At 29.7% G+C, this 13,249-nt stretch overlaps 1 pseudogene; it reads right to left on the reverse strand.

The window, feature by feature from the left end:
* Positions 1–881: 881 nt before the first annotated feature.
* LOC149055235 (uncharacterized) lies at positions 882–5,244 on the reverse strand (annotated as a pseudogene).
* Positions 5,245–13,249: the final 8,005 nt, after the last annotated feature.

Raw genomic sequence — 13,249 nt, forward strand, 5'->3', positions numbered from 1 at the left:
GACTATAATATATTTTTATTTTATTTGAATCTAAATATCTCTGTGTTTTATTCATTTATAAAAAATGTTTTAATCTTCTTTGGATTATATTTTATTTATTATTAGTCTACAATTTAGACTATAATATATTTTTATTTTATTTGAATCTAAACATCTCCGTGTTTAATTCTTTTATAAAAAATGTGTTAATCTACTTTGGAATCTTTGGATTATATTTTATTTATTTTATTCGTCATAGTTTGGACTATATATTTTAATTTTCTTTGAATCTTAACAACTGTGTGTTTAATTATTTTATAAAAAATGTTTTAAATGTTTTAATCTTCTTTGGATTATATTTTATTTAATATTAGTCATCATTTGGACTATAATATAGTTAAAATATATTTTTATTTTGTTTGAATCTAAACATCTCTGTGTTTAATTCATTTTTTAAAAATGTTTTAATTTTCTTTAGATTATATTTTATTTATTATTAGTCATCATTTGGACTATAATATAATTATAATATATTTTTATTTTATTTGAATCTAAACATCTCTGTGTTTAATTCTTTTATAAAAAATGTGTTAATCCTCTTTGGATTATATTTTATTTATTATTATTCAACGCTTTGACTATAATTTTTTAATTTTATTTGATATTATATTAATATATTTATTTGATCTTTATTTATTTATTTTTTTTTTTTATTGGTCTTGAAATTTATACAATTTCTGCTTCGACTACTAGGTCATTAGAAAATCACTATAAACATACATTAATTATACTTATAATAAAGAACAGAGCAAAGAAATAAGAAAAAAAACAAAAAAATTAAAAAAATACAAGAGAAATAGTTAGAATTAATTTGTTTGGTATTTTATACATTGAAAGGTTGGCTAAAGTAGTTTGAGTAACTTGGTTGTTTTGAAGAATTCAATTGTGTTGGTTTCATTGTCAGGATTTGGGCCTAGGCTTGTTCCAATTTGATGGCTTATATTGAGCCACATGATTGACATATTGGTGGGTCACTTTTTGTCATTAGGTACTCGTGGGTTAGTCTGGTGTGACCGATTCTGGCCCTATTTAATTTTTTTTTCGTTTATGGTACTAATATTTGGGTTTCTTCTCCATCGTTTGACCTCGTTTAGTTTGTTGTTTTGGGTGGTCCATATATTTTGCCACAGTAAGGTGGTGTCCTGTTTTATTTGTTTTCTTATATCAGAGTATGATGAAATGTTAATGTATTGTGAGTCCGGTGTGCTGATAGCTAGTTTTGCTTGTTTATCTGCCTTTTCATTACCGATTATTCCTATGTGTCCAGGTAACCACATTATTATTATGTTGTTGTTCTTTTGGTTTGCTTCTTCTAATCTATTTTGAATTTGAATTGCTATGTCGCTAGGATTGAATTTATTTTGTACACTAATAAGTGTGCTTAATGAATCACTTAGAATGATATGTTTTTGGTTTTCCTTTTTGTTAATGTATTTTATGGCAAGTAATATAGCAAGAGCTTCGGCTGTATATATAGAGCATGTTGATGGTAGTTTGAACAATGTCTGTGAATTGTTTTTTATTATAGCTATTCCTACTCCTTCGTCACTTTTGGAGGCATCGGTGTATAGTTCTTGAAATTCATTTTGATTCTCAAGAGCATTTTTCAGTAGGTTTTTATAAATATATGGAGATGTGTTTTCCTTAGGTAGAGTGTTCAATTCTGTGATTATTTTGTATAAGCTTGTCCATGGAGGACTGATTATTTTTTCTTTTTTTATTATTTGTGGGATCTTGGTGTAGTTTTGGTTTTTTTGTAGTTCAAGGGTTATGTTGTTGGTTGATGCTGGGTTATTTGTTAATCTAGTTAGTCTCGCAGCGTTAGGAGTGTCAACTCTGTTATTTTTAGGTCTGGCGTAGGTTCTCCCGCTATATTATAGATACTTTTAATTGGACTGCTTTTGAAGGCCTCTATAGCCATTCGCATCCCTGTGTTGTGATTCGAGTCAATAAATTTTATTAATGTGTTTTTGGCTGAGTTATAAAGGAACGAACCGTAATAGAGTTTTGCTTGGATTGTTGCTTTACATATTTTGATCAATATTTCTGTTTCACCTCCCCAATTTGTGTGTGATAATATTTTTATTATTCTAAGTGTTTTGTTTGTAGATATTTTCAGAGATTTTATGTGTTGTGACCATGTAAGCCTAGAATCGAATGTGATACCCAATATTTTTATGCATTTTTTATTGGGTATAGTTTTGTTCTCCATTTTAATATTTAGTTCCCCTACATTTGATTTCCTAGTAAAGGTTATACAGTTTGATTTTTCTATTGAAAAGCTGAAGCCCGTTTTTGCTGACCATTTTTCTAGGTGTTTTGCTGTTTCTTGTAGATGATATTGTACTGTTTTAATATTATTGCTTCTACAGGAGAAGTTAGCATCATCTTCAAATATGTTGGATTTTATCGGAAAATTACATTGCTTATCAATTTTGTTAATTGCCATCAAAAATAGTGTAACAGAAAGTGCGGAACCTTGTGGTACACCATTTTCCTGTGTAAATGTGTCGGATAGTTGGTTTGATGTTTTGACTTGGAATCTTCTATTTTTTAGGAAGTTCGTTATAAAATATAGCATGTTATCCTTACATATGACTTTATTTAGTTTTGATAGAATGTAATGTCTCCAGGTGACGTCATATGCCTTTGATATATCTATACTGATGTAGTAAACTGACGGAGTCGCTCTACTATTTTTTTAATTACATTAACATATTATAATTACAATTCACACTACTATTATACTACTATCTTCCTGGACCTCGAGAATGACAGTTTTATCGATACCAGATTCAACCGCGTATCGATTACAAATAAGTACGAAAACAGAGCAATAAATTAGATTAGAATATTGCCGAACGTATGGGCGTTGGCTCGCCGAATTACTGGGAATCCAAACACTCGCAATAACAACCACCTTGCGGTTCCTTTGATCCACTCCCTACAATCTCTACCGTGTAAAAATTCTGCATAAATACAGGATTAGGTCCATTGCAGAATTAGAATTAGTTTGTGTCTCACTCAATGTAGAACTTAGTATAGTCGTTGGGCTTGTCCTCAACATCGCCGCTATACATAAGTTCATTCCAATTTTTATTACTAATTTCTCGGGCAGATACTTTACGTTCTGTCCTCAAATTTATATAATTTTATATTTTACTTTAATAAAAATACTTAATATTTTCAACGTTGTGTAACTTGTAACTCTATCACCGTCTCCTTTGAAAAACCTGATTGTCAATCCAACGTCGCTGAACTCAAATAATAGGCGTTAGTGAGGGATCACTACATTGAGAAAACCTAGGATTTGTTTATTTTGAAGAGCTTTCTGGGCTTCTTCTTTTATTGTGGTAAGGTTATCGTATGTGGAACGATTTTTTCTAAAGCCACTTTGGTTCGGAGTTAAATAGTTAATTTTTTCAAGAAACCAATTTAATCTGAAGTTTACAATTTTTTCCATTATCTTACACATTGTATTTAGTAAAGTTATTGGCCGATATCCTTCTGTACTGAATCTGCTTTTTCCTGGTTTGTTAATAGGAATCACTATTCTTTTTTTCCATGTTGATGGGAAAGATCCATTGCACCAAATGTTGTTATATATTTTTAATAGTAAAATTTGACTTTTGAGGCGAAAATATTGTATAAATATAAAAGGGATTCCGTCTGGTCCTGAGCTTAAACTTTTACATTTTTTGAGTGTGTACGATATTTCATCCAAAGTTATCATTGAATTAATTTGTGTTTGATTTTCGTTATTGTGGTCAACTATATTAATGATAGGTAATTTTTCTTTTTCGATTTTCATTTTGATGAAGTTACTGTTGTAAGATGAATTATTGCTGTTGGATTGGAAGTATTTTCCTAATTTGTTAACTATTTCGTTAGTATCAGTTATAAGATTTTTGTTGTTTTCATCAATTAAATTTATTTTATAATTTCTTTTGAGCCCTTTTAGTGAACGTATTTTGTTCCATATGAGTTTGGTATCTGTTTCTTCATTTATATTATTGGTAAAAGAGTCCCACGACTTTTTTTTATTATATATTTTGTATATGCTCTATGTCTTTTAAGGTTTATATAATCACTTGGCTTTTTCGTTTTTTTGAAAATATTAAGGGCCTTATTTTTCGATTTTATCGCGTTTTTGATATCGTCATTCCACCACGGAACCTTCGGTTGTTTTGCCTTGCTCTTGTTTTATCCTATTGAAAATTCGGCTGTTTATGGTATTGCGTACGTGAAGGATTTTACTATGCTGTCTATGTTTAATGAATCTATATTTTTTATGTTGTCTATTTCTAGTTCGAGTAGTTCAGAGAATAGGGTCCAATTTGGATCTTTTAGGTTCCATATCTCTGATGTTTCATTTTTTGAGTTATCAGATCGAGATAGAATTTGTAATATTATAGGAAAATGATCACTGCTAGTTAGGTTTGGTAATACGTTCCAATCGATCCGTTGGACAAGTGCTGTGCTTGCAAAGAATAGATCGATGTTTGATAGGTTGCCGTTTATTGGATTTAGTCTTGTGGGTTCAGTGTGTCATTTAGTAATATGATGTTGTTATTTTCGAGAATTTGTTCTATTATGATGTTATTTATATCTGTGACGGTGAATGATTTCTGATTAGGTAAATATATATTACATATATTTATATCATTATTTGTTAACTTAATTGTTGCCACTATCGTTTCAATATTTGTATTGATACGGTTCGCCCAGATGGACGGCCCGTGTCGTAAATGAATAACTAAGTTTCTTGTTTCGTAATTAAGATCTTTCTATTTCTATTTATAATATACTTATATATATATATATATATACAATGCAAAGATGAGTAAAGCGTCGATTTGTGTCGACCAGACTTATATAAAGTGGGTCGACACAATCGGGGGCGCTTGGGTAGTAGTCGGGTAGTTACCGGACACTATCAATACAATATTTGGACAATATGATTTTAGATTTGTTTAATTACAAATATTGGGGCTCGGGAAGGTCAACCTAAAAAAATGCCCTGGGTGGTGAAAGTGTTGGCCCTGAAAAGGGCCGTTTTATTGAAATACTGTATTGTGTATTGTTGCCGTTGGAGTGTGGTTCCACGTTGGTCGGCGACTCGGAGCGGGTACCTTCCGCACAGCTAAAATCGGGTCGTTGGTCGGTCTCCGGACTGTTCTGTTGGCCGCGGCACTGATACGCCATGGAGCGGTGGTGTTCGTCGGTCAGACGATGTTTGTAGCCGTGGAGCGGCGTATCGTCGTCGAGCTGCGCGTCGGCACGGATATTCGCCGTCCAGCGGTGGTTGTGCCGGTGTTCGTCGGTAAGACGATGCTTGTAGCCGTAGAGCGGCGTATCGTCGTTGAGCTGCTGCTGCTAGTCTTGTTGTGTGGTCCGGGTCTTCGATTGTCTGAACTGAACTGGATCGTTGGTAGTGTAGACGGTTTGAAGGCTTGAAGTGGAGTGACTAGTTTGTCGAAAGTGTCCGGTATTTATACCCTTTTCGACAATCTAGTCCGTCGTTGGTTGGTCAGCGTAAGTGCGTTTAGACGAATGAAAATCACACCGTTGAACGGGCATTCCTATTCATCATGTGTGATTTTCACTCGTTACAACGCATCTTTTTCCCAATATTATTATTTGGTGGTCTTGAAAGACATTTTTCTATCAACGGTTGTTTGTTCCGTAACAGTATCTATATTTAATTGGCTGCTCGGGTAATTATTTTTTACATATATGGCCACTCCACCGCTGGCCCTTGCGCTTTCTAATCTGTTTTTATTATAACCGTCATAATTGTTTAGTTTTGTTATGTTGTCGTTTTAAAAATTTGTTTCTTGGATGCATATGATGACTGGATTGTGATCTTGTATTAATAAGTTGATTTCGTCGTATTTTTTATTGAACCCGTTTACGTTCAACTGTAGTATATTTATACTACTGTTACTGTTATTATTATTGTTACTATTATTTGTGACCATTTGATTTTTTTTTTTATTGTGTAATTGATTGTGCAAATTGTACTGTGGCTTTATATTATAAATTTTTATTTTTAGTCAGTTTGGGCGGGCTCAGTGGATAGCGCTTTATCGAGAAAAGAATTACAAAGTCGCGTCAATCTGTTTTTTATGCCTGGAGTATTAATTGTAGGCTTGATTTTTTCTATGACTTCGATCATTTTCAGACATGTTATGTTAAAATCACCTAAAATTGAAGCTGGATTGGATACACCGAGAGAGTTTTCAATTATAAATTTAAACTGTTCATAATTAATTTTTTTGTTGGACATTTCTTCAAATTTGGTTTTGGTGGGTTCGAGTATTTCATCGAGCTTTAAGACAATATTTTCAATGGATTGATTGCGTATTAATTTTTTTGTTGCTGGTTGCGATGTTTTGATTGTATTTGGTTTAGAAATAGTTTCTTTTAATGTATTATCTTGAGTAGGGGATTTCGAGGTAGGCGGATCGTTGGTTAGGTTTGATGAAGTTGAAGAAAGTGCAGGTTTTTTTTTAATATCCGTTGTATTTGGAGTAAATAATGTGATGTCATTTGATGTTGTTTCCATCGGGAATGGGTCCTTGAGGAGGGACGTTTGGGTTGAGGTTTGTGAGATGCTGTTTGTAGAGGTGTCAACATTTGTATCTGTGAACGTATTGCATACGTTTTCATTTATATTTGTATTTATGGCTTCTGCTGGTGTGTTTTTGCATTGTTTTGTTGTGTGACCTTTGCGTTTGCATAAGAAACAGTGAATCGAGTCGTCGTCCAAGAATATTCTGTGAGATGTATTTTCGAGATTGATCAGGATGGATTTTGGTAGTTTTTCGAAATCATCAGGTTTGATGTAAACTTGGCGTCTAAAGCTTATGATATGAGCTAGTTCTGGGATGTTGAATCCCACATTGATATGTGTAATTGGTGATAATATTTGGATTTTATGATTTTATAGGTGTGATGTAATGTATTCGTTTGGTATATCGGGTGAGACATGAGATTTGATTATTCTTTTAGCCGGATTTATTAATCGTCTAATTTTGATCGTCGTATGTGAGTTTATTATGATGCAGGGATGGTTATCTACAAGAAAATCAACCGTGTTTTTGTTATCGAGATATATACAGAATCGGTTGTTGGTTATCCGAGAAGCAAATTTTATGTTTTTTGGTGGAGTTAATTTGCTAATTGCAATTATGTATTCAATCTGGGGTATGTTGTCGATTGAATCGAAGACTATTGCGTGTTCTTTTTTGGGTAGTGTAGAGTTGAGAGTGGTTTCGGCGAAAGATTTTTTTCCAAAAGCGTATTTTTCTGGTTCATTATTGGTGTTTTGTTGCAATGAGGAATTGTAATTATGCACGCTCTGTATATGGTTGGTCTTGTTGATGGAATCGTGATTAGAAATATTTATATCGGTAGTTTTAATTGCGTCGCTATTGTAATCGTTATCGGAGTATTGAGATGAAAGAGGTTCATTAGTCGCGTTATCTGCTATGACAACGGACGGCCCAGTTTTAAATATTAATGGGACATTTTGTTTGTTAGTTGAAACTTTGGATGAGGCGATAAGTTTTTCATTAAGCCTATTAGATTTGGAATGTGATTCACCCATTTTTTGGGTGTTTTATTAATTTATAATGTTAAAATGTGAATATGGATCAACGGTTAAATATTTATTCAGATTACCTGTACGCACGTAGAGCTTCAGTACGCTTACGAGAGCTATAAATGCGAGAACGCGATAACGATAAGCGTGTTGATCGGTCGGGTGTGCACACGTAACTGTCTTTATTTATTATTAGTCATCATTTGGACTATAATATAGTTATAATATATTTTTATTTTATTTGAATCTAAAAATCTCTGTGTTTAATTCATTTATAAAAAATGTTTTAATTTTCGTTGGATTATATTTTATTTATTATTAGTCTACAATTTAGACTATAATATATTTTTATTTTATTTGAATCTAAACATCTCCATGTTTAATTCTTTTAAAAAAAATGTGTTAATCTACTTTGGAATCTTTAGATTATATTTTATTTATTATTAGTCATCGTTTGGATTATATATTTTTATTTTATTTGAATCTAAACATCTCTGTGTTTAATTCTTTTATAAAAAATGTATTAATCTTCTTTGGATTATATTTTATTTATTATTATTCAACGCTTTGACTATAATTTTTTCATTTTATTTGATATCATATTAATATATTTATTTGATCTTTATTTATTATTAGTCATCATTTGGACTATAATATAGTTATAATACATTTTTATTTTATTTGAATCTAAACATCTCTGTGTTTAATTCATTTTTAAAAAATGTTTTAATTTTCTTTAGATTATATTTTCTTTATTATTAGTCATCATTTGGACTCTAATATAGTTATAATATATTTTTATTTTATTTGAATCTAAACATCTCTGTGTTTAATTCATTTTTAAAAAATGTTTTAATTTTCTTTAGATTATATTTTATTTATTATTAGTCATCATTTGGACTCTAATATAGTTATAATATATTTTTATTTTATTTGAATCTAAACATATCTTTGTTTAATTAATTTATAAAAAATGTGTTAAACATTTCTGGATTATATTTTAATTATTATTAGTCGTCATTTGGACTATAACTTTAATTTTATTTGAATCTAAACATCTCTGTGTTTAATTCTTTTAAAAAAAATGTGTTAATCTTCATTGGATTATATTTTGTTTATTATTATTTAACGCTTTGACTATAATTTTAATTTTATTTGATATTATATTAATATATTTATTTGATCTTTATTTATTATTAATCATCATTTGGACTATAATATAATTATAATATATTTTTATTTTATTTGAATCTAAACATCTCTTGTGTTTAATTCATTTATAAAATTGTTTTAAATTTTCTTTGGATTATATTTTATTTATTATTAGTCATCATTTGGACTATAGTAAAGTTATAATATATTTTTATTCTATTTGAATCTAAACATCTCTGTGTGATTATTTATATTTTTTTTATACTTCTTAGTTTTTTGGTTTGGTCTCCAGTAAATTTTGTTTTTTTTTATAGTATACAATGGCATTATTTATTTTGTAAATTATTGATGATTAAATTTTTTTTTTAGTCCGACATACTAGATTGGTATGATCAGATGATCTTCCTTGTATGAGAATTTCATGATATCCAAAATTGATATTTAAAATAGGGATTTCCATTTAAAAAGAATGAAGAAATACATGACTTATAAGAATTTTAAGTCATATAGGAATTTATGAATGATTTGCTTAGTTTAATGTCCAACAAACAGAATTAAAGATACCTATTTACAGGTTAATGAGCAAAAAAGTGTACTCCCTGTTATTTGAGACACATGATATATTGTATATATTTAAAAAAAAAAATTAAAGTGCTAGTAAAAATCTCAATTTTTTTCATATTTAATATAATTATATTTTCATACAATAAATATTTACCTAAGTGCTTGATTTTCGATAAACTATCAAAAAATGCACTTAAAACATTTAGAATTATATCACATAAGTTTTTAAATATGCTGTGTACTACTACTAACCTAGAAATAAGCATACAATAAAGCTTACAAAAAAGAAAAAATATATAAAATGCATAAAAAGTCTTTGCTCTAGAAAACATAAAATGTTTTAAAATAAAAATTGGTAATAGTAATTTGTCCAGATAAAAGAAAAACAACTTTTGAAGGTGATTAAGAGTTAAAAGAATTTCATTATGAAATTGAAAGCAACTTATATTACTAGTTTTTTTAAAAATTAATCCAAATCTCTAATGCTGGAAAGAAGAAATAAGATCTGGTGATATGTAATTTTTCTGAGAAATACAATCATTTTTAAAGTATTATTTTAGTTGAGTGTTGGAATCTATACTGGTGTTAATCGTATACTTTTTAGACTAGTTTAATGGAATTTTTAAATTTAAGATTTGAGAAAAAAAAATTTTTGTTGTTCACGTATGTATTTATTACCTAGGTATTCAATATTTTAAATGACATACGTGTTGTTGTGATTATTAGCTATAAAAATTTTAAAAAAATTCTTGAACTTGATGAAAAATAGACATACACAAGTACTAATTATCTTATATAATAGATATGGTTTCTATGTGTTAAAAAAAGTAAATTTTGTACCTAAAGGTCAACACATCGACTGTCGTCGCTAGCTCCCGGATGGGCAACCACCTGGGTTCTTAGTGACGAATCCTCGTCTTATTTACATGTGTTTAAAACCAAACAGTAAAATTAGGTTATGCAGTTGAAATCTTGAAAACAACAAAATTGCCTCTGGCCTGGTATATGCACTGCACACTAGTCGTATACTGTTTTTTGGGGTATGGTGTGGCGCGGTGGTTTGCCGTGGTTAAACATCGCCTGGCGTCACTAGCTCCTGGATGGGTGACCACCTGGGTTCTTAGTGACGAATCCTTACCCCACATGTTCACGTGTTTCTAAACAAACACACGCAATATGGATATATAATTGCCGAAGGATTTGTTTAAAAAAAAAACGTATATTACCTATGTAATAATAAAAATAATAAGAAACCAATTGTACATTGTTTAAGTCTATATGAGATATTATACTTCATGCTATAACTTTTTAATAATAATAATTAACAATAAGTATGCAATTTGAGATATTTTAGATGATTACATTTTCTTCTGGACATTTGATCTTTGTCACAAAAATGTACAGACACTGTGATGTAAAGATTACCAATCACACAGCAAAATGTTATGTAGAAATAACAAATAATAATATTTTATTGTAGAAAAGATTGTGTAAACATTTATTTTAGATCGTTTCATTTAAAAAAATATTCAAAATCATAATAATTCAATTTCTGATGTCTAGGGTGGTTTTTATTAGGTACCATACAAAAATAAAAATAAAATTAAAAACCCGCCGTTTTTGGGCCCCGAAAAGCATGATAACTATAATTTTAGTGTGTTGGAAGGGGAAATAATTTAGATATTACTCCATTTATGTAATAATATTACAAAAGTTGTTTTGCTTTAATAAGGATGTCGCACTCTCATTCTCTTCAACAGGACTTTTGTAAGTCGGAGACAATACAAACACATAGATCTTTAATAATTATTAGTTATTACTTGTACAATTTACATCCAATCATACTTGCGAGTTTAGATGACAATTTTTGATTAAGACTTGATAGAATGTAGGTACTATGGATGTGTTAACAACAGTTCCCCTCACGTATACTCATTTATGCACTAATCATGGCCAGACACTCGTGGTCATAAAAAAATATGTGCACCAAAAAAATGGACATGGCTGTACCAATAATATATTATCTAAGAAGCAGTTGCTATGAAGTCCTGAAAATCTAGTAGGGAGAAAAATATTTCAAGAGGCTCAACATCTTAATAATAAGAGCTATTTCTAAGAGGTTAACAATCAAGAGATAAACTTGATAAGTAAACACTTATATCGGAAATCAACTAAGGATCTTTTTATTCAAAGTGTCCTAGTTAACCATCCGTTTGTCACGCGTTACCCAAATACCATTTATTTTTATACAATAATTTAGATTGATACTTATTAAACCCAGTGTCGTAGTCAGCCTTCCCGAGGGGTATTGAGTGTATAGTACTGTATACACTTTTCCCTCCCCAAATCCTAACCCTGGCTACGGCACTGCCTTCCCCGCGGACATGCAGATGGTTAATTAAGTCATTAGGAGGTTTGTTTAGGTTAGGTACCTATCGACAATGGTAAGTTGAGCTCAAGTGATGATAGATGACTATCATCACTGGTCGTGACCTTTGCAAAGATCTTTTCTTACTAACTAACAAGGTATTCGAAATTGTCAACATAACAATGAAAAATATTTAAAAATTAACGAGGAAAATATTAATACTACATTTATACTAAAATATAATATTATAGTTATATATTAGTGAATTATACATACTTTTTTTTTAGCTTTTATAATAAATACTTAATACTTAAAATATTATATATACCTGATTAATATTGTCATAATTTGGATCACGGTTTTAAAACTAAACGAGTTTTAGTGTTATACTAGTATTTCATATGAAATAATATCAATCACAGTAAATAATGCGTCCTCTGATCATAATTTGTTCAACAATTTTCAACATTTTCAAACTTAAAAGCCACTTGCCACTAAAAAACATAATTTTATCTTAATTATCCTTCTCTTATTTTTCTTTGAAAACACATAGTGCAGTCTAGATTGTGTATTCCAAAACCCAATTTTTTTACTAAATTTCTTTTTTGACCCTTAAAAATCATTTGCCTGCGGGCGCCAATACCCCCTTTCCATTTTTATTTTCAATTTATACCATTAGTTTATGTTTTGTGAACACAATTTTTTTAACTTTATTAGCCACTCGCCACTAAAAAAACATAATTAAATCTTGATTTAATTATACTTCTTTTATTTTTCTTGGAGAATACATAGTGCAGTCTACATAGTGTATTCTAAGACCATAACTTTTTCCGAATTTCTTTTTTGATCTTTAAAAATCATTTGCCTGCGGGCACCAATACCCAATTTCCATTTTTATTTTCAAAATATAGATCTAGTTTATTTTTGTGGACAACATTTTTCAAACTTTTTTAACCATGTTTAACTGAAAAAAATAATTTTATCATGATTTAATTATCCTTCATTTTTTATTTCATTTATTTTTTTTAAAAATACATAATGCAGTCTAGATTGTGTATTCGAAACCCCAATTTTTTACGAAATTTCTTTTTTGATCCTCAAAAATCATTTACCTGCGGGCGCCAATACCCCCTTTCCATTTTTATTTTCAATATATACCATTATTTTATGTTTTGTGAACACAATTTTTTTAACTTTATTAGCCACTCACCACTAAAAAAACATAATTTAATCTTGATTTAATTATCCTTCTTTTTTCTTCTTGAGAACATTAAGTGTAGTCATCATTGTGTATTCCAAGACTATAATTTTTTCCCAATTACTTTTTTGATCCTCAAAAACCATTTGCCTGCGGGCGCCAATACCCCCTTTCCATTTTTATTTTCAAAATATAGATCCAGTTTATTTTTGTGGACACAATTTTTCAAACTTTTTTAACCATGTTTAACAGAAAAACATAATTTTATCATGATTTAATTATCCTTCATTTTTTATTTCATTTATTTTTTTTTAAAAATACA

The sequence above is a fragment of the Diuraphis noxia genome, unplaced genomic scaffold (assembly GCF_037042655.1).
Source record: "Diuraphis noxia isolate RWA-SAM2 unplaced genomic scaffold, SU_Dnox_SAM2 contig0005, whole genome shotgun sequence".
NCBI lineage: Eukaryota > Metazoa > Arthropoda > Insecta > Hemiptera > Aphididae > Diuraphis > Diuraphis noxia.